The sequence below is a fragment of the Rhinoderma darwinii genome, chromosome 1 (assembly GCF_050947455.1).
Source record: "Rhinoderma darwinii isolate aRhiDar2 chromosome 1, aRhiDar2.hap1, whole genome shotgun sequence".
NCBI classification, from domain to species: domain Eukaryota; kingdom Metazoa; phylum Chordata; class Amphibia; order Anura; family Rhinodermatidae; genus Rhinoderma; species Rhinoderma darwinii.
The window spans coordinates 458,771,174-458,790,046 of record NC_134687.1 but is presented as its reverse complement, the minus strand read 5'-3'; the positions used below and the strand labels follow the sequence as shown (position 1 = coordinate 458,790,046).

General features: G+C 43.2%; 1 protein-coding gene and 1 long non-coding RNA gene across 13 annotated transcripts in view; one reads left to right on the top strand and one right to left on the bottom strand.

Moving 5' to 3' along the window:
• The window catches only part of FBRSL1 (fibrosin like 1), a 539,464-nt gene that overhangs the window by 415,486 nt on the left and 105,105 nt on the right, over window positions 1–18,873 (top strand). The gene's annotated exons all lie outside the window — the stretch shown is intronic.
• On the bottom strand, window positions 4,750–13,361 carry LOC142657634 (uncharacterized). The gene is made up of 2 exons (XR_012849959.1): window positions 13,283–13,361; window positions 4,750–4,902 (listed from the first exon to the last, which is right to left on the bottom strand). It is a non-coding gene; the product is annotated as an uncharacterized LOC142657634 (long non-coding RNA).

Here is an 18,873-nt window from a genome sequence, read left to right as displayed (position 1 = left end):
AGAATTTGCAGGACACTAGCTAGGTAAAGGAGTTAGGGCCTGTTCACATCATCGTTCCCTTTCCGTTGATGGGTTCTGCCTGAGCTTTCCGTCGGACGAACCCATCAACGGAAAGGCAAATGGAAACCATCGCTTCCGTTTGCATTACTATTGATTTCAATGGTAATGCTTCCGTTGCTAATGGTTTCCGTTTGTCTCCATTCCATAAGGTTACGCTATTGATTCCGTCCAAAAAAAAAAAAAAAAGAAAACCTTACGGAACGGAGACAAACTGTAACCAGTAGCAACGGTAGCATTACCATTGAAATCAATGGTAATGCAAACGGAAGCTATAGTTTTCATTCAGCCTTCCGTTCATCTGTTCCTCTGACGGAATGGATGAACGGAAACCCCAAACGGAACCCGACGATGATGTGAACAGGCCCTTACTGTCCCCTACTCTAAACCCATCTTACACATTTATGTCCATATCGACAGCGCACTGTCTACTATTGTATTTTGCCACTGCCATTCTTCGGTTAGCTTTGTTCATTTATACTTATTTGTAAAGTTAAGGCAGCACACTGAGTTCCCGCCTCTGAAAGGCACCATATTCTAGGAGAGAATTAGTCTGTAATATGGCATTCAATAGAACATAGCACACTTTTTTATTTTTTTATACAGAATCCATGAGAATAAAAACTGTGTGCCTAAAATTGGAGGCACGTGAAACAGTATGGGCTTATAGCAGTTTATGGACGTAATATTTCATGGAGCTATAACACGGTGGTTTGCATGGGTCCTAAGGCCTTGTTTAGACATTGCATTTTTCTGTGGCTGAATAACTGCAGGGGTTCCCATATGGTAATACATATGCATACTGCTACAGTCTGCATATTAAGAATATTGCAATATAACGTCAAAGCTCCAGAAAATGCCTTACTAAGATGCATTGTGATTCTTCTGCCATTTTGGCCTCATGCTTTCTAAACATTACTACAGAAAATATATACTTCCTTTAATAGCAATAACAGCATTAACAGACCGCAATTACCCTTCATTTTCTGGAACAATAAAGTCTTCATTAATTCAAGATTTATGTAGTTATAGCATTTAGCTCAGAAATAACACCGCCGAGAACTGGGTTATACACATGTAATGAGAGAGCTTATGGCATACTTTAGTGAGCATTAACATAATAGAGTAATATAAACCATCAACACTTCCACTTATTGTCTCTTACCTGCTTCAGGGTGGCAGAGGGGAGCAGCCTGAAAATATATTCCAGAGCTATGCTTGGCAGTATCTATAGGTAATGATTTACGCTTAAAGAAGAAGCATGTCATACAAACGTAAGCTATATAATGTCCTTTCAGCCTGCAACTTTTTCCCATCCCTTTCCAAACTTTCTATACAGAATGACATTTCCCACTGTTGGTGGTTGTCGGTACTTAGTACATAAGCCAAGGATTACACAGCTCATAATTTCTTAATATGTAGAATCCAACCTAAAGTATTGGAAAATTGTACGTTTAACAAAGCACTTACAGTAGAGCTCTCCCATTAAGATAAAAAATTGTATATGGGTGGAGTTTACAGCAGTCTTCAAGCCCCAAATACTCCCCTGCTTAGAGGTGTCTCATAAATGGACACTAACTTTTCAAACAACTTAAGCTAATATATAGTATACCTGATATATAACAACTTTGTAATTTACTGTTAAAATTTAGTTATTTTATCTATGTAAATTCTTTGTGAAGATACTGCCACTAGGTGTCTCCCTTCCTGCAATCTGCTGTTATGCAAAGTCCGTCCATGATTGCAGAGCAGAATTGACAAGCTGTAGAAGGTGGGGGCTGTCTCTTCATTGCCTGCCTATACAAGTCTATGGGAGGTAGGGGTCAGCAGGGGGAGGAAGCAGGAGCAGAGAAAGACACAGGCTGCTGGTAAGATTTCTATGTTATCCCAGGACTGGATTCCCAGCTACACTGCTTATTACTGCTGTATAATCTCCTCCATGCTGCTCCAGCTTCTATATATGTGAGAGATAGAGATAGGAGAGCAGGATTCTCCTCTTCTATGTGTATAGAAGACATGATAGCTTTGAGACAACTCAGAATAAGGGCTTATCCACACGAGCGTTGTATATGTCAGTGTGTCTGCCATTAAAACAATGGCTGTCACATGGACGCATGTATTTCAATGGGGCCGTTCACACGGCCGTTGTCTCAACGGACCGCGTGAAGTGTCCATTGAAGAATAGAACATGTCCTATTTTCTTCCGTTTTCACAGATCCCTTGACAGATTCAAATCTATGAGGGATCCGTGAAACCGGGTCCCGCACAGGTGCAACTCAGATGTGAAAAACAGAGTTTGCACTCTGTGTGAATAAGCCTTTAGAGACTGAGCCTGCAAAGTGGAAAGCGGCAAAAAATAATACAGAAAACAAGTCGTATAATGGCCAGAAAGTGTTATTCCTCATGTACACACATATGACCGCTTATTCTGAAAAGTTAGGTTAAGCTGACCATAGACCTAAGATGTTTTCCCCAGCAATCTTTCTCGACTGCTCATAAACATGCTCGTTCATTTCACCAAGCAGGCATGAAGACTAATATACCGACTGGTTCAAATCCAACCTCTCCAATTAATGTTTCCCCTACACCAGACAGGGTCAGCCGGGCCATCCCTATAAACATGCATTTTTAGTCAGGACCTGCCACAAGCAGTTTATGCCCATGTCCATTTTTATTTCCCACTCCAACAAATCAATGTGTCCGTAAATGAGGCAATCTGACCCTGGCCGCACTACCTGTTACTGTTTGGTAACAAATGGCCACCTTTATAGCAGGGTTCAGTCATATCTGAACGGCTTTTTTGGCAATCCATTGATCCAACATCCGCTTTTACTAGAAATGTAAGCGACAATGTTGCCTGTTCCTTTTATTAAATCAACCAGCAGCCATCATTTTGCCTTTTTACAAAGTTGCAATTGCCTGTCATAGCGGAAATGAGAGGTAATGCCAAGCCATTTAAATTGCTGACAGGGTTCAGAACCTAGGCAATTGCTCTTCTGCCCTTCATAAAGCTCCATAAACTTGCAGCATGTCTTTTTTTAAACAAGCAAGCAGTGTTGATACATTGTGAATCAAATAAGATGAGATAAATAGTACAGAAATGTACAAGCTATTTCAATCACAGGCTATCGGCCCAGTTCAAAACCTCTGACATGGTTATACCTTATTTGCAAATGCTTCAGTTTCTAGAAAGGTGCAGAAAATGATACGCTACTTCACTTAGCTTGAAATAGACTAAAGCTAAAAAGGCTTAAAGAGGCTCTGTCACCAGATTCTAAAATCCCTATCTCCTATTGCATGGGATCGGCGCTGCAATGTAGATAACAGTAAAGTTTTTTTTTTAAAATGATCATTTTTGCCCAAGTTATGAGCAATTTTATATTTATGCAAATTAGCTTTTCAATGGACAACTTGGCGTGTTTTCTCATATTTCCAACTGGGCGTGTATTGTGTTTTTACCAACTGGGCGTTGTGAATAGAAGTGTATGACGCTGACATCCGCATCATACACTTCTCATCGTTCCCACCCAGCTTCTTCCGCTGCACAGATACACAGCGTGTCCTCGCTCGTCCGACGCGATGAAGGACCTGTGGGAGGAAGCGACGTCACGCTGTGTGTCTGTGCAGTGGAAGAAGCTGGGTGGGAACGAAGAAAAGTGTATGATGCTGATTTGTCAGCGTCATACACTTCTATTCACAACGCCCAGTTGGTAAAACAAGTAAACACGCCCAGTTGGAAATACGAGAAAACACGCCCAGTTGTCCATTGAAAAGCTAATTTGCATAAATATAAAATTGATCATAACTTGGGCAAAAATGATCGTTTTAAAAAAAACAAAAAAAAAACAAAACTTTACTGTTCTCTACATTGCAGCGCCGATCACATGCAATAGGAGATAGTGATTTGATAACCTGGTGACAGAGCCTCTTAAAAGTGTAGCTAAACGTTTGACAAACTTCTGACATGTCATAGTGACGTCAGAAGTTTGGATTGGTGGGGGTCCGAGCACTGAGACCCCCACCAATCGCTAGAACGAGGCAGCTGAAGCGTTCATGTTAGCGCTCAGCCCCTTCGTGTCTGTTTGGCTTTTTCTGGAAAGCCGATGTATCGGAGTACGGGTTCATAGACTTTCTATTGAGTCCGTACACTGATACATTTATTTCTGGAAATAGCCGAACAGACATGAAGCGGCTGAGCGCTCACACGAACGCTTCAGCTGCTTCGTTCTAGCGATTGGTGGGGGTCTCAGTGCTCGGACCCCCAACAATCCAAACTTCTGACATGAGCGCTCACACGAGCACTTCAGCTGCTTCGTTCTAGCGATTGGTGGGGGTCTCAGTGCTCGGACCCCCAACAATCCAAACTTCTGACATGAGCGCTCACACAAGCACTTCAGCTGCTTCGTTCTAGCGATTGGTGGGGGTCTCAGTACTCGGACCCCCACCAATGCAAACTTCTGACATGTCTCTATGACATGTCAGAAGTTTGTCAAATGTTTAGCTACAATTTAAATCCTTTATTTAAAATGTAATTCTCAGTGTTAACATATATATGATCATCTATAACCTAAGAATGTTAGGTATGTTAAGGTCTTATTGGCAGTGTATGTGAACCTGGGAGCTTTTCTGTTTTTTTTTTCTTTTAATATTTCCTTTGAGGTTGTCCATAGTGAAGAAAGTCAAACCATAGAGAAGAGTGCATCAAGTTTTTATGGGTTTCTATCTGTCAGGGATTGAGATGACGACTCCCAAAGGATAGCTCCATAGGTAGCATCAAGCAATAAGAAAACCTCTTTTGTTTTATACACTGTAGAATTTTTCTTCCAGGGCTATGGTCTTTCTCACCTTGAATATCGTAGGGAAGAAAAATGACAATCTAAGATTAGGTAGTACAGAATTTAAGAGTTACGGTTTCTAATACAATTGTATATAGAGCCAAGTTTGGTTTAGTATGTAAAGCATATATGCCTATATTGTTATCCATATGGGAAATCTCCACCTAGGTGTAAATGTCCTGTAGTGCTCTACCAATATCCATAACATTTGTAACAGACAAACTAATAGGTGAAATCTGCATTTTGGGTGGAGTTGCCTTTTAAAGAGAAACGAAACGTTACCACTACGCAGTTCTGCCAGTGAATGAAGAGGAATGAGTTAACGGCTGCCGTCTGCTAGAAGGTTCTTTGCTTCAGCATTTGACAGCAGCTCTGCGATTTGCTCTAGTGATCCCGACAGCTGACGGGGGAAGCAAAGCGCGGCCTTCATGTGCAATAATAAAGAGCCCACCCGCAGACGCCATGACAGGCTTAATGGCTTTTCATAGAGAAACGGACAGACTTAATGTTTGGACCGTAGCGATCATTCGTTCTGATCTTCTTAATGAAATTAGATTAGGCGCACCTGGGAAATTGCTGAGACGGCACATTGCTTTCATCACCTTCTTTAATTTAAAAGCAATTTGCAGGGAAAATATTCTCTGACCTAAAGAGACGTGAAGAGAGAAAAATCTGAAGCCGAGAAGAAGATCGACGAGAAGAGAGCACAGGGCTGAAAGAAAGGAGTGCGTTCAGAGAACAAGTGTAGCCTGCAGATGGGTAATAAAAGATCTGGTGAGGAATGTACAGTAAGAAGGCAACATTTGGTAATAGATGGGGATGATGCATATGTATAAATAGAATGGTCTCCACCAGTATGTCACAGCAGGAACTTATTCACTTGGTTTTGGAGGGCAGAAGTTAAAGGACCCCGAGTATATTTATTGTGGCCGCAGTGATCAGTCTTTGTGTTGGGTCTCATAGATATGGCAGTGATAACTCGAATATTGGTATTGTATACATTGTAGTTGTGTGCAGAAGGCAGCATTGCAGATCAACCTCTATGTACCATAGACCAGGAAAGGTGGGTGGGGAGTGCAGCAAGCGATGTGCCAGAGCAGGAGTTCAGCGAGAGTGCAGGCTTATTGAGGAACATTAATGCTAATTAGAAACAGCCCGTGGAAATTAAGTGCTGCTGCGATTAGCCACCAAATTTATGCTTCTGTGCATCTCCAGATCTCGCTTAAAATGATTTTAATTGTGTCTGCAGAGCTGTAGGAAAGCAGAGGGAGTATCTTCTCCTGATGTCTCACTGCTGAAACACGAGAGACCCTGGTCAACCGGGCTCCTGTCAGGGTCGTCCATGGACTACTCTATTAGGGGGGCACAGTCATCGAACTTGGTGAACCTACCCCAGAAATAGCAATTCAAAGTTACATGCATGTTTTAAGAATGTCTTCACCGGTCTAGTAGATATGAGCTATATATGACATTAATAAACGTCTACTATACTTTAAAATGAATAACATGTTGCTTGTGCCGTAATAAATGTCCTTTTTACTATGCACGTTGTTTCATGCAGTTCTGCCAGAAAACCAGCTTAATTGACCATATCACATCTAGCAGACGCTACGTTTATAGAGATCATTCCTAATTTTGAGCAGAATGAAGAGCAACATATGCTGAGGGACAGGAAAAAGCAGGAGAGGCTGCAAAATATGCCCTGTGCAGCTGCATTCATGTCACAGGCGATGTGCTGGGATAACTGACCTACAGGGAGCAGTGACCACCGCAGAATACTCAGGGCTATGTAGATATGCCGTGGTCACCCAGTTCCTTCCTAGGTTGTAGCTATGGTTTTTATTATCCAGAAACCTACAAGTGGCATTATATGGATGGCTTTGGTTTTCTCCACGCTTTCCTATTAAATAGTTATGAACTTTCTTGCTTAGAAGCTTCCACAAAACATTTATATGTCTGAAAATGTGCCAGAAAAATCTGATCCTAATATTTGCAGGACACACATTTTTTTATAGTTACTGTGAACCTCACATGCACGTGTAGCATACATGTAGGCATGTGTGATGAGTAAGCGCTGATGTTTTCTGTCTTTCTTCTATCCCCCACAATGTGTCTAATTAGACAAAGATTAAATGAACACCAAGACCTCCAAAGTCTCGCTCCAGCTCAGTGTCTCTGACAGATGTAAACCATATGGGGACATGGGTTAGGGGATTCCTCCTAATTGTTCATATTTAGCTTTTATATTATGAAGTCATTCTAAAATGCAGCAGCTAAGTGCACTTTATCCAGTTATTATGGTGCTAGCAGTAATTGCTTGCAGGAGACAATAAAACAGAGATTAGTATGTTTTGCTTAGAAGGATTTCCTGGGCATTTTATGTATTGTAGTTTGTGTGCACGTCATAATTTGTGTTTTTCATGCACACTACAGTGGGTTGGAAGATATGACTTTGTAGTCACGGCTAGACTTTAGAGGTTTTTAAGTTCACAACGTAGGACGCTGTACGTTAATAACCCTATAAAATGTCCTATTTCTTTCATTGCTCTTGGAAGCTTCTAGAAATGTCTATTAAGAGTCCTCAATTTAAAGAATATCGTTTGTATATAATATAGTAGGTTAATTTATAGGACACTTGATAATATGGGCTGTCTCTATGTAATGACATATTTTCTTTTTATCTTAATCAGGTGGTACGGCTGAAGCCAGCTGTACACATTAGATCAGGTTGTCTGACCGTCATTTCTCTCTACCTTTTCCCATAGACATGCATGCCTGGATCCTCCGAGTTTGCTTGTTTGTTTCAATAGGAAGACAAGCCACTGCCAGACAATCCTAACATAAGTTTATCTCTTTAAAGGGAACCTGTCACCAGCATTTCACTTATTAAACGAGCAATACCTAGTGGAAGTGGGTGAATTTTTTTTTTTTTTTTTAAACGTAACCTATAATTATGTTCTAAGAAGGCTCAGTATCTTTAGTATTCATTTTATTAGTGTTCCTGTGGCGTATGCTAATGAGCATAAGAGTCATATCTTCATTCCTCAAGTCTTTCCGAGTTAACCCGGCCTCCTTACTTTTGATGGACAGCTTCTCGCCTCCCCCCCCAGCACACACGAAATCCCACGCTCCTGTTCTGGTGCATGTGCACAATGGGACCCATAGCGGTGCAAGCGCATTGCCATAAAAGGCGCAAAATGTTTGCAGACCACTATTTACGGTTGGAGGAGGAGTTTAGGAGAGGGGAAAACGGTAATTAACTTTTGACAGCAGTGGCCAAAGAGGGGTGAGTAGAGTTCAATAGGTGAAATGCTGGTGACAGGTTCCATTTAAGACGCAAAGGATCGGCATGTTGGCTCCATACATATTAGATCATTGCATTTGACCTAATGTGTATGGCCGGTTTAAGGCTGGATTTACACTTGAAAATGTTTACTAATATTCAACCAATTACTTAAAGGGGTTTTCCAGTGAGCATGAACAACCCGGCCCCTAATAAAAGCTGATCGGGGGACAGAGTCTGACCCCCCCACCGATCAGATATTGATAGCCTATTCTGAGGATAGGCCATCAATTTCTTCTCATTGGAAAACCCCTTTAATAATCTCTACATATTCATTTTTAGTGGTGGAGTCTGATCATTTTGATCTATATACAAATGTCCTCATACCAGTCATTTTTCCTGCAATGATAGTAGTTTATAAACCGTGGTTTGAAGGCAATCCTTTTTGTGGAGAATACCAGCACCTGATCTTTTTACTGTCATTGTAGAAAAAGAATATTCCAGATAAACAATCCTTTAAATGCTAATCTGAATAAATAAGGGATTGGGCCTTGTCTTTGTGGAAATGATCTACTTATTGGGCATTTATGATTTGTATCACTTCTAAAATAGATGCGGTTACCAAAAATGTCATGGGGTCTAGTGGAGACTGGTAATGGCAGGTATCTGACATTATGTTGTTAACTAATTATTAAAGGTAGATTGGCATTGCCTTTTAGTACTTCTCATTGGTATCTGTTTACTCCAGTAGTACGCATACTGCCCACCTGTTTGTGTCACATAGATCATACCCATAGTAGTGCCCTCACATAAAAGATGTGCCAATACAGCAGTATGCAAATATCCCATAGATTCCTATTATTGCAGTATCAAGCCTGGCTCTCTACCCTGGCAGTTTCCATGCCCTTTGATCACTAGTACAATGACTGCCATATTAGGACCTAACTACATTTAAGCCCAGTGCAGTGTCCTTCCATTAATAAACCAAAAGCACTAAAAACTATAAGAATCCATTGAAAACAATGGGCAGAAAGTATTTTTAATGGGTACCCTGCAGTCCTTAGGTGTCCTGCTGTGTGGGCTCCAATAAACGTGAGCATGTCTGTTATCTAACAAATGTAATATAAACATGTAAACCAGTACAATGGCAAAACTCCATTTATTAATGAAGAGTGTCCCTTGTGATGTGAGATCTCCAGCCCTTGATCTCTAGAAAATGACTGACCTCTTGTAGGACTTGTCACTTGTATGCAACTCAAGTAAGATAAAGTTCAGAATCTCTACAAGAGCGCTGCTATCTGTGCCCGTTACCGCCGAGTTTATGTGGGGGGGGGGGGGCCCATTCATTTAGTCAGCGCATAGGGATCCTTTTAGATCACGATGTGCTGTCTTAGGGTATGTGCACACGATAACGACAATTACGGCTGAAATTACGGAGATGTTTTCAGGAGAAAACAGCTCCTGAATTTCAGACGTAATTGCTCGTACTCGCGTTTTGCAAGGCGTCAATTACGGCCGTAATTTGGAGCTGTTCTAAATTGAAGTCAATGAAAAACGGCTCAAATTACGTCCCAAGAAGTGTCCTGCACTTCTTTAACGACGCTGTTATTTTACGCACCGTCTTTTGACAGCGACGCGTAAAATTACAGGTCGTCGGCACAGTACGTCGGCAAACCCATTGACATGAATGGGCAGATGTTTGCCGACGTATTTGAGCCGTGTTTTCAGGCGTAATTCGAGGCGTAAAACGCCTCGTTTACGCCTGAAAATAGGTCGTGTGAACCCAGCCTAATACTAACACATTAACGATACTGAAGTGTTTAGACAGTGAATAGACAATCCACGGGATGTCTATTCACAATCCCTGCTCTTCGTTACTGTTTCTGTGGTAGTTACAGCAGAGCAAGCGTAATCTCGTTGTAACCCGTTATCTACAGCGTAATCTCGCAAGATTATGCTTGCTCTGCTGTAAGTACCACAGAAACAGTAACAAAGTGCAGGGATTGTGAATAGACATCGCGTCCTGGCTGGAAGGAATGTCTATTCACTGTCTAAACACTTCAGTATTGTTAATGTGTTAGTATAAGACAGCACATAGTGATCTAAAAGGATCCTTATGCACTGTCTAAATGAATGGTCAGCGTCATACACTCCCCTGTACAACGCCCACTTGGTCTAAAGTAAAAATACGCCCACTTGGGCATTAAGCAACTCATTAGCATAAATCTAAACTCGCTAATAAAGTGGTGAAAATAGATCGTTTTTTTAAATAAAAAGCATTACTGTCACCTACATTATAGCGCCCATCTCCTTATGTAGGAGACAGGGCACTAATGTGGTGACAGAGCCTCTTTAAATCAGACATTTTCTCACTGCTGTAAATAAATAACTACACTCTTCACAATGTCTATCAAGATAGCTGCGGTGTGTAAAACTGAATTAGGTGCTGTTAATAAGAAATCCCTTTTAATTACTACAACACTTCATTCCTGTAATCCTCCCACAGCAGAGGTGTAAAGTGCTTCAAACAGTGGCGCTTCCAATGATGTTTTCACCCCAGCTATCTTCGCTGTTGACTATGTAAACACAAACAAACCACTGGTAATTTTGTGTCAGTCCCACTGCAGGAAACTTCCTTGACAGAAGCTGTGAATTTAGCTGTGGGCACTGTTCTCGTTTCTTTGTGAAACATGACCCTGGGCATTAACCTTTCGGCTGTCAGTCAGAAGCCAGACTGGCTCCCTGCTAACCTGCTCCTAGCATGTTGAGTCCCATGTGCTGCAGTGGACTTGTCTACTTCACTTTGTAAGGTATAGAGCTTTTATTGGTGTCATCGCTGCTTACCTTTTTAGTGGTGAATATGTACGTTATAGCATGGCTTACATCATGTATGTGCGTGCTACATATATAAGTACTATTTCTGTACTCACTTACTACAGAAAATAAACTATAGTTATTGTAATTGTTATTGCCATGGAAGTTTGGGTATATCTTATTTTATATTAGTTTCTGGTGACAAACACTATGGTTCCCTTTACTTTTGTCACCCAGATTTTCCAAACTTTTTAACAGCAAATCTGCCTAGATGTACATTTGTATGGGAGTAGGAGACGTAGTAAACAAGCAGATTTGGCATCCAGGTCTCTTGAAAAGCGGGATGAAAACACTGCAGGGTCTGTTAGGCTATGTTCACACTGAGTATTTTGGGGGAGGAATATCTGCCTCAAAATTCCGTTTGGAACTTTGAGGCAGATATTCCTCTCCCTGCACGCCGATTTTCGCGGCAATTATCGCGCCGTTTTTCGCCCGCGGCCATTGAGCGCCGCGGGCATAAAACAGCGAGAAATACGCTTTCTCCTGCCTCTCATTGAAGTCATTGGGAGGTCGGAGGCGGAAGCGCCCGAAGATAGGGCATGTCGCTTCTTTTTCCCGCGAGGCAGTTTTACTGCTCGCGGGAAAAAGACGCCGACGCCTCCCATTGAAATCAATGGGAGGCGTTCTCGGGGCGTTTCTGCCGAGTTTTGCGACGCGGTTTCCGCGTCAACAAACTCGGCAAAATACCCCGTGTGAACATAGCCTTAGGCTGGAATCACACGTGCAGTTTTTGTGGACGTTTTTTGATGTGTTTTTTGTGCCAAAGCTGGGAGTGAATCCAAAGAAAGAAGGAAAGTTCTAAAGGTAAGACTGATACTTCACTCTTTTGTAACCACTCCCATGTTTTGCTCAAAAGAATTGCGTAAAAAAAACTGCCACAAAAACTGCGTGTGTGATTCCAACGTTATTGTAACCGATACAAGTACGAAACAGCCGAGAACCAAAAGACTTCTAATTACTGGTGTTTTTATTTTATTTTTTTACTTCAAGGGGAAAGTGTTGTCTCTGGAGCACCAGCTCAGTGTAACCATGTGTTACATGATTTCCCATTCATTTGAATGGGCGTTGTATAATGCAATAAATAATCTCCGTTTTCCAGCAGCAGCACCTTCAACAATCGGCTTACCTTAAGAAGAGCTGCAAATTAAAAGGTGGCGGACTGATCATCACTTTAAGGCCTAATTCACAAGAGCGTTTAAATGTCCGTGGGACGGCCATTGAAACAGCAGCCGTCCCACGGACCTATGTAATTGAATGTGGCCGTTCACACAGCCGTTGTTTCAATGGACCGTGTGAAGGGTCCGTGGGAAAATAGGACATGTCCTATCTTTTTCACGCATCCCTCCATGGACTCTCATCTATGGGGGATGCGTGACATCGCGTCCTGCAGCGCTGAGCACGGATGCACCTCGGATGTGAAAAACTGCAGTTTTTCACGTCCGAGATGCTCTACGCTCGTGGGAATTAGGCCTAAGGGTAGGAACATACGGCGTAAACACTGCGTATTTTCCGCAACCATTTAATCGCGGAAATTCTGCAGCACAATATAGTAGCAGCAGTGTGGGTGAGGTTTCAACAAATTTCATCCCCACACAGCGGAAAAAATCCGCCAAAAAAACGCACAAAAATTTACCAGCGGTGCGGTTTCTTCAGAAGCAGCGTGTCAATTAATCGCTGCTCTTGTGTTGAGGGTTTTCCCCGTTAAATTCAATGTGTGTGTTGTGACCTTTGCGGCGGAATCACATAGATTTCGACGCAAAAATCGCAAATAAGAAAAAAAAAAAAGAAGTTATACTTCAATCACAGGCTGCAGGGGTCACATGGCCTGCAACATCATCCCAGGTGGCCGGACCACGCGCAGAAGAGGTAAGTTTGAAAGTTTTTTTGTTTTTGGGTTCTGCTTTCCACAGCGAAAATTCCACCTGCAAAAACGCACAATGTGGTGTGGTTTTTCGGACAGCATTCCCTGCGGTGTTCAGGGCGAATACGCTGTGCAGCATGACACCGCGTATCCACCCTAAACCCGCCACACTGAACACGGAGTTCCTACCCTACAGGGTACACATGTCGGATACACTGTGGAAAAATCCACGGCGCAGCTGACCCAGAACATGCAAGGAAATCCAGCCAAATATTCACACAAAATGGTTCTTTGATTTGGTGCGAATATTCAGTCGGATTGACCGCTGCAGGAAAAAATGGCCACCAGAAGAAAAAAATATTTATCTGTTACTGTTGCGATAGTAATGCGCCCCTGCTCTTCCTGCTCCTGTGTGCAGGCGCCCTCTTGATGAGGTTTCATCACATTGACCAATGCAGCTTGTGATTGACTGCATGTGTCACATGTGATAGAACGTCATCACAAGGGGCAGCCTGGACACAACAGCTAGAGAATCAGGGATGTGTTGCTATGGCAGCGCCACAAGAGTTAAGTATGGGCTTAACTCTGAAAATTTGGACGGAAAATCTGCAATGAATATGCTACATCTGAACATACCCTAAAAGCCTGACTATAATTAAACTTTTAAGAATATTAAATTCACTCATGGCAAATGTGTCAATTTCATACTTAGGCTCTTTTCACACGACAGGGTCCATGTGTTGGCCGATTGTGACCCGTTTTGCATCCGTTTATCACTATCCTTTTTAAAAACAGATGAATTTCATTTGTCAATTTTTGGGTTCCATCCCACTAAAAACACCCACAGGAAGGTCACATAGCCACCCTGTCACCATTTCTCTTGCTTTCAGAGTATAGAGAGCTTTGTCTGATCCCTCCGTTTTTTGCATTGATTTCTGGCTTTTTTTCTGCTATTTTTTACTTGCTACCATGTCCGCACAACCATTGAATCGTGCAGCCCGCTGTAGATAGTGGCAAACCGCCCGCTGTAGGTAGTGCCACACAGCCCGCTGTAGGTAGTGCCACACAGCCCGCTGTAGGTAGTGCCACACAGCCCGCAGTAGGTAGTGCCACACAGCCCGCTGTAGGTAGTGCCACACAGCCCGCTGTAGGTAGTGCCACACAGCCCGCTGTAGGTAGTGCCACACAGCCCGCTGTAGGTAGTGCCACACAGCCCGCTGTAGGTAGTGCCACACAGCCCGCTGTAGGTAGTGCCACACAGCCCTCCTGTAGGTAGTGCCTCACAGCCCTCCTGTAGGTAGTGCCTCACAGCCCTCCTGTAGGTAGTGCCTCACAGCCCTCCTGTAGGTAGTGCCTCACAGCCCTCCTGTAGGTAGTGCCTCACAGCCCTCCTGTAGGTAGTGCCTCACAGCCCCCCTGTAGGTAGTGCCCCACAGCCCCCCTGTAGGTAGTGCCCCACAGCCCCCCTGTAGGTAGTGCCCCACAGCCCCCCTGTAGGTAGTGCCCCACAGCCCCCCTGTAGGTAGTGCCCCACAGCCCCCCTGTAGGTAGTGCCCCACAGCCCCCCTGTAGGTAGTGCCGCACACAGCCTCCTTGTAGGTAGTGCCGCACACAGCCCCCCCTGTAGGTAGTGCAGAACACAGCCCCTCCTGTAGGTAGAGCCACACCCAGCCCTCCTGTAGGTAGTGCCACACCCAGCCCTCCTGTAGGTAGTGCCACACCCAGCTCCCTTGAAGGTAGTGCCACACAAAGCCCCCTTGAGGGTAGTGCCACACCCAGCCCCCTTGCGGGTAGTGCCACACCCAGCTCCCTTGCGGGTAGTGCCACACCCAGCCCCCTTGCGGGTAGTGCCACACCCAGCCCCCTTGCGGGTAGTGCCACACCCAGCCCCCTTGCGGGTAGTGCCACACCCAGCCCCCTTGCAGGTAGTGCCACACCCAGCCCCCTTGAAAGTAGTGCCATTGGGGCTCACTTTAGGAGTGGTATACCCAGCCAAAGCGTTGTCGACGCTCTGGCCAGGGATTCCTCTCCTGGAGGAGCCCCTCACGTCACTGTCCATATATGGCAGTGTCGGAAACGCTCTGGCTGGGGATTCCGCTTCAGGAGGAGCCCCTGACGTTACTGGCCATATATGTATAGTGATGCCAGGGGCACTCCTCCAGGAGCAGAATCCCCGGCCACAGCATCGGCAACACTCAGGGGACTCCGCACCTAGAGGGAGTATGTATGTATATATATATATATATATATATGTAAATGCACTTCGCGCTGCGAGGAAGAGGAGAGAGGGAGCAGCAGAAAACGTGGCTGTCACTCGGATCACATCCAAGTGATGGCCATGTTCTACACGGCCCCGTAGAGTTCCATGGGAGCTGTGTGGCTGTGAGAACGGCCCAAAAAAGGGAATGTTCCATTTTTTGACAGGCCATCAAAAAATCGGCCATGGGAATAGCCCCATTGGGGTGAACAGTTTTTATTGCAGCCGTGCGATGGCCGTTAAAAAAAAAAAGCCAAACCCCTGTCACACGTCCGAGTTTCCCTGTCCTGTGCATAGGGCCTTATAGTTGTTAATTGTATCAAATTGGGATATCTTAGAGCGTTTAGTGCTGACCGTTGTTGCGTTGTCTTGTGGTGTTTGCGTGTCTTCACTATGTTACAAAAGAGCGGTCTCTTCTCTCAGGAATAGAGTCATTCCAGTCATTTGTTAATTGATTTGTTGTTTATTAGTAAACAGGCTGAATTGACATTGAAACCTTTAATAAGTGGCTGAGTGCTTTACCTTAGGGCATTTGATTTAACATCCGCCTGCAGTTCTTTACCATCGCTGTTTTGCCAAGCACTGGAGAAAACAGCAGATCAGTAATCATCATTACAAGTTAAAATGGAGAAACCCTATGGATTATGGATTGGTCGCTAGCATTTGACAAAACTACCACAAATGTTATAAGCGCTTTCCACGCCTCATGAAAAACTGATAAAAGCTGAGTCGTCCATGCATGACACAGGGCTTCGCTCTTTGAATCCCGGGGTCAGCACCGCCCCCTCAGGCCCATGACTCGGTATAATGCAGTGTATCCGTTTTACCTGAAGTGTTCCTATAAAGATATCTTTAGCTACTAGTGAACTAAACGAATAAGCACAGCATAAATGTTCACACACAGCAAATATTTTTCATGCGTCTGAATGGAGATGTTTCTGCAAACCCCATTCAGATGTATGTAACAGTCGTAAAAATGTCTGCAACAAATCTATTGCATGTGAACCTTCCCTTAGGGTGGCCATCTAATGTGTATGGGGGCTATCCCAGATCCCCCTGACAGTAGATATCAGGGGGACAAAAGTATCTGGCATTTTGTCTAGTCTATTAAATGTATTTTTTAGAAATAATCTGATTAATACCATAGCTTGATATGGGCATGAGTAGCATGAATTGACTGCGGGTAAGCTACCATTCCTCTTCTCCGCTGTCAGCACAGTGCCAATCCAGCTTTCAGCAGGACAGCTGAGTAATGTCTGACTGTATTTGCTGTGGGTACATTGTCTAAAACTGGCCATACAGGGGACAATTTTGCCCTGATTAAACAAAGAACTAATGTTTTTACTATTGGGACGCTTGTTAGAAAATGTTGGGATGATTTTAAACACAAATAATGAAGAAAAATGTAAAGTGCACTTGAATGCTCCAACCAAGGAACAGATTTCTTTCCAGCCACACACACAAAGCTAGGTTCACACCACGTTTGGCGTTCACGTTTGGTCTAAATTTCCCAGATTTGTAGTATGTCTATTACTAGCCTAACCCTTGTCTGGTATAAATCAGTATACTTTTGCGTCAACTGTAGTAGCCAACTACGCTTTTCAATACAGCTCTATACAAAGAAAAATCCAATTTCAATGGGAGTCAGTGTCAAAAATTTGCATACGACATGTAATTTGCATGTAGGCATGCAGTTGCATGTGTCTGGGGCTTACGTTCAGCAGAATGGTTGAAATAGTCCCATGAAACGTAATGCCCATAGGCAGTGTGAGCCTGGACTAACCGTCATAAATGATTGTTGTTGTTTTGTTGTCAAATCGTTACCGGTCATCGTTTACAACCCCAGTTGAATTGTTTTTATAGGCAGTGTCCCTAGCAACAAGTCTATCCCATATTACTCAAGTCTCCAGCTCTGAACTATGAGCAAAGCAGAAAGTTTGATGGGATTAAACCATTCCTTTCTCTGTTTAACATAAGACAACTGTTACTCTAATTTAGAAAATGAGGGTATCCACTGGGGGTAACTACTTAAAATTGTTTCTTAATACCCGTGATCATACTTTCATCAATTTTGGCCACTTAGTCTGTAATAGTTAAAGGGAACCTGTCACCAGAATTTTACTGATTAAACCAGCAATACCAGCTGGTTGATTCCGCTATTGATTCCGTCGAAAAAACGGAAACCTGCCGGAACGGTGACAAACGGATACCATTAACAGTGTTTCCGTCACCATTGATATCAATGGTGATGCAAACGGAAACTGTGGTTTCCATTTGACTTTCCGTTGCGGGGTTCCACGACGGAAACCTCCGACGGAACCCCTCAACGGAAAGCCAACGCTGATGTGAACAGGCCCTTACACAAAGCCTTTGTCTGTAGTGATTTCTGTTTGTTTTTGTGATATGATCGCAACGTGTGAATACACCCAGAGTAGGATTAGCAGTGTTTTATTTAGCTTCAAGTGAATAGAAATGTTTATTAACGACAGAAATAAATGTGATTTAGTCATTAGTTTGTAGCATCTTACACAAAAGGAAACTCCTACAGTTTTTTCACATATTTTTTACATTTTTCCTTTCCAATATACTTTATTATTTCCTTTTTGCATAATTACACTATTGATAAAGATGCAGATTATTTAAATCCTACTTGTAGTAAATGTGCTACATTGATGTATTTACATAAATCAGTTGCTCATAACTGTTAGGCCATGTTCACACATTGCGTAAACGCTGCAGAATTTCTGACCGCATTTTATGTGCGGAAATTCTACTGCGTTTTTTGCAACAACAACTGACATGTTTTGAAATGAAATCAAGATTAGAATTACAATTTCTGCCAGGCCTTTTCTGCAGATTTTCTATGAATATTTGCTTAATTCTCATCTACTTTGCTGCTACTGTAGTAGGCTGCGGAATTTCCGCACAGAAATGACCCTAAGACCTTATTCACACGAATGTGTCCGTTTTAGCGCGCGTAAAAGACGCAGAGTTTTTCCTGCGTTGCAGTTCTGTTTGACATCAGTGTATGGTGCTTGTCATCGTTTTTTACGCGCGTATGTCATCCATATGTCATGCATTTTTTACATCCGCAAAATAAACTGAAGGAGGTGGTTTTCTTTTTCTCATCATTACTTTAGCAACTGTTGCGTGAAAAACGCATGTCACACGGATGTGCGTCCGTGTGCTGTCCGTGATGTCCACGCACCTATTGATTCCAATGGGTGCGTGATGCGCAAAAAACGCACAAGTATGGGACATGCAGTGAGTTTTATGCAGCGGACACACGCTGCGTGAAAAACACAATGTCTGAATGGCCCCATTGACTTGCATAGGTCCGTGTCACGCGCGTAACACGGATGTGAAATACGCTCGTGTGAATAAGGCCTATGACTGTGTTCCCACTTAGTGTAAACGCTGCAGCATTTCCGCAATGAAATTTTGTGTGGAAATTCCACAGCATATACAGTAGTAGTAAAGTGAATGAGATTTAGAAAATCTCATTCCTACGCTGCGGAAAAAAAACGCAGAAAAGTTGTGCGGAAAGTGTTCTGCAGTGCTGAAGTGCTTTTAGTTCTGCAGCATGTCAATTTATGCTGCGGGTTCCGTGCAAAGATGCTGAGTGTCTTGCCTGTAGACTTCAATGGGGAGCATAAATTCTTCAACAGATTTTTTGCGTTTTCTGCGTTTTTTTTCCACGGCGCGA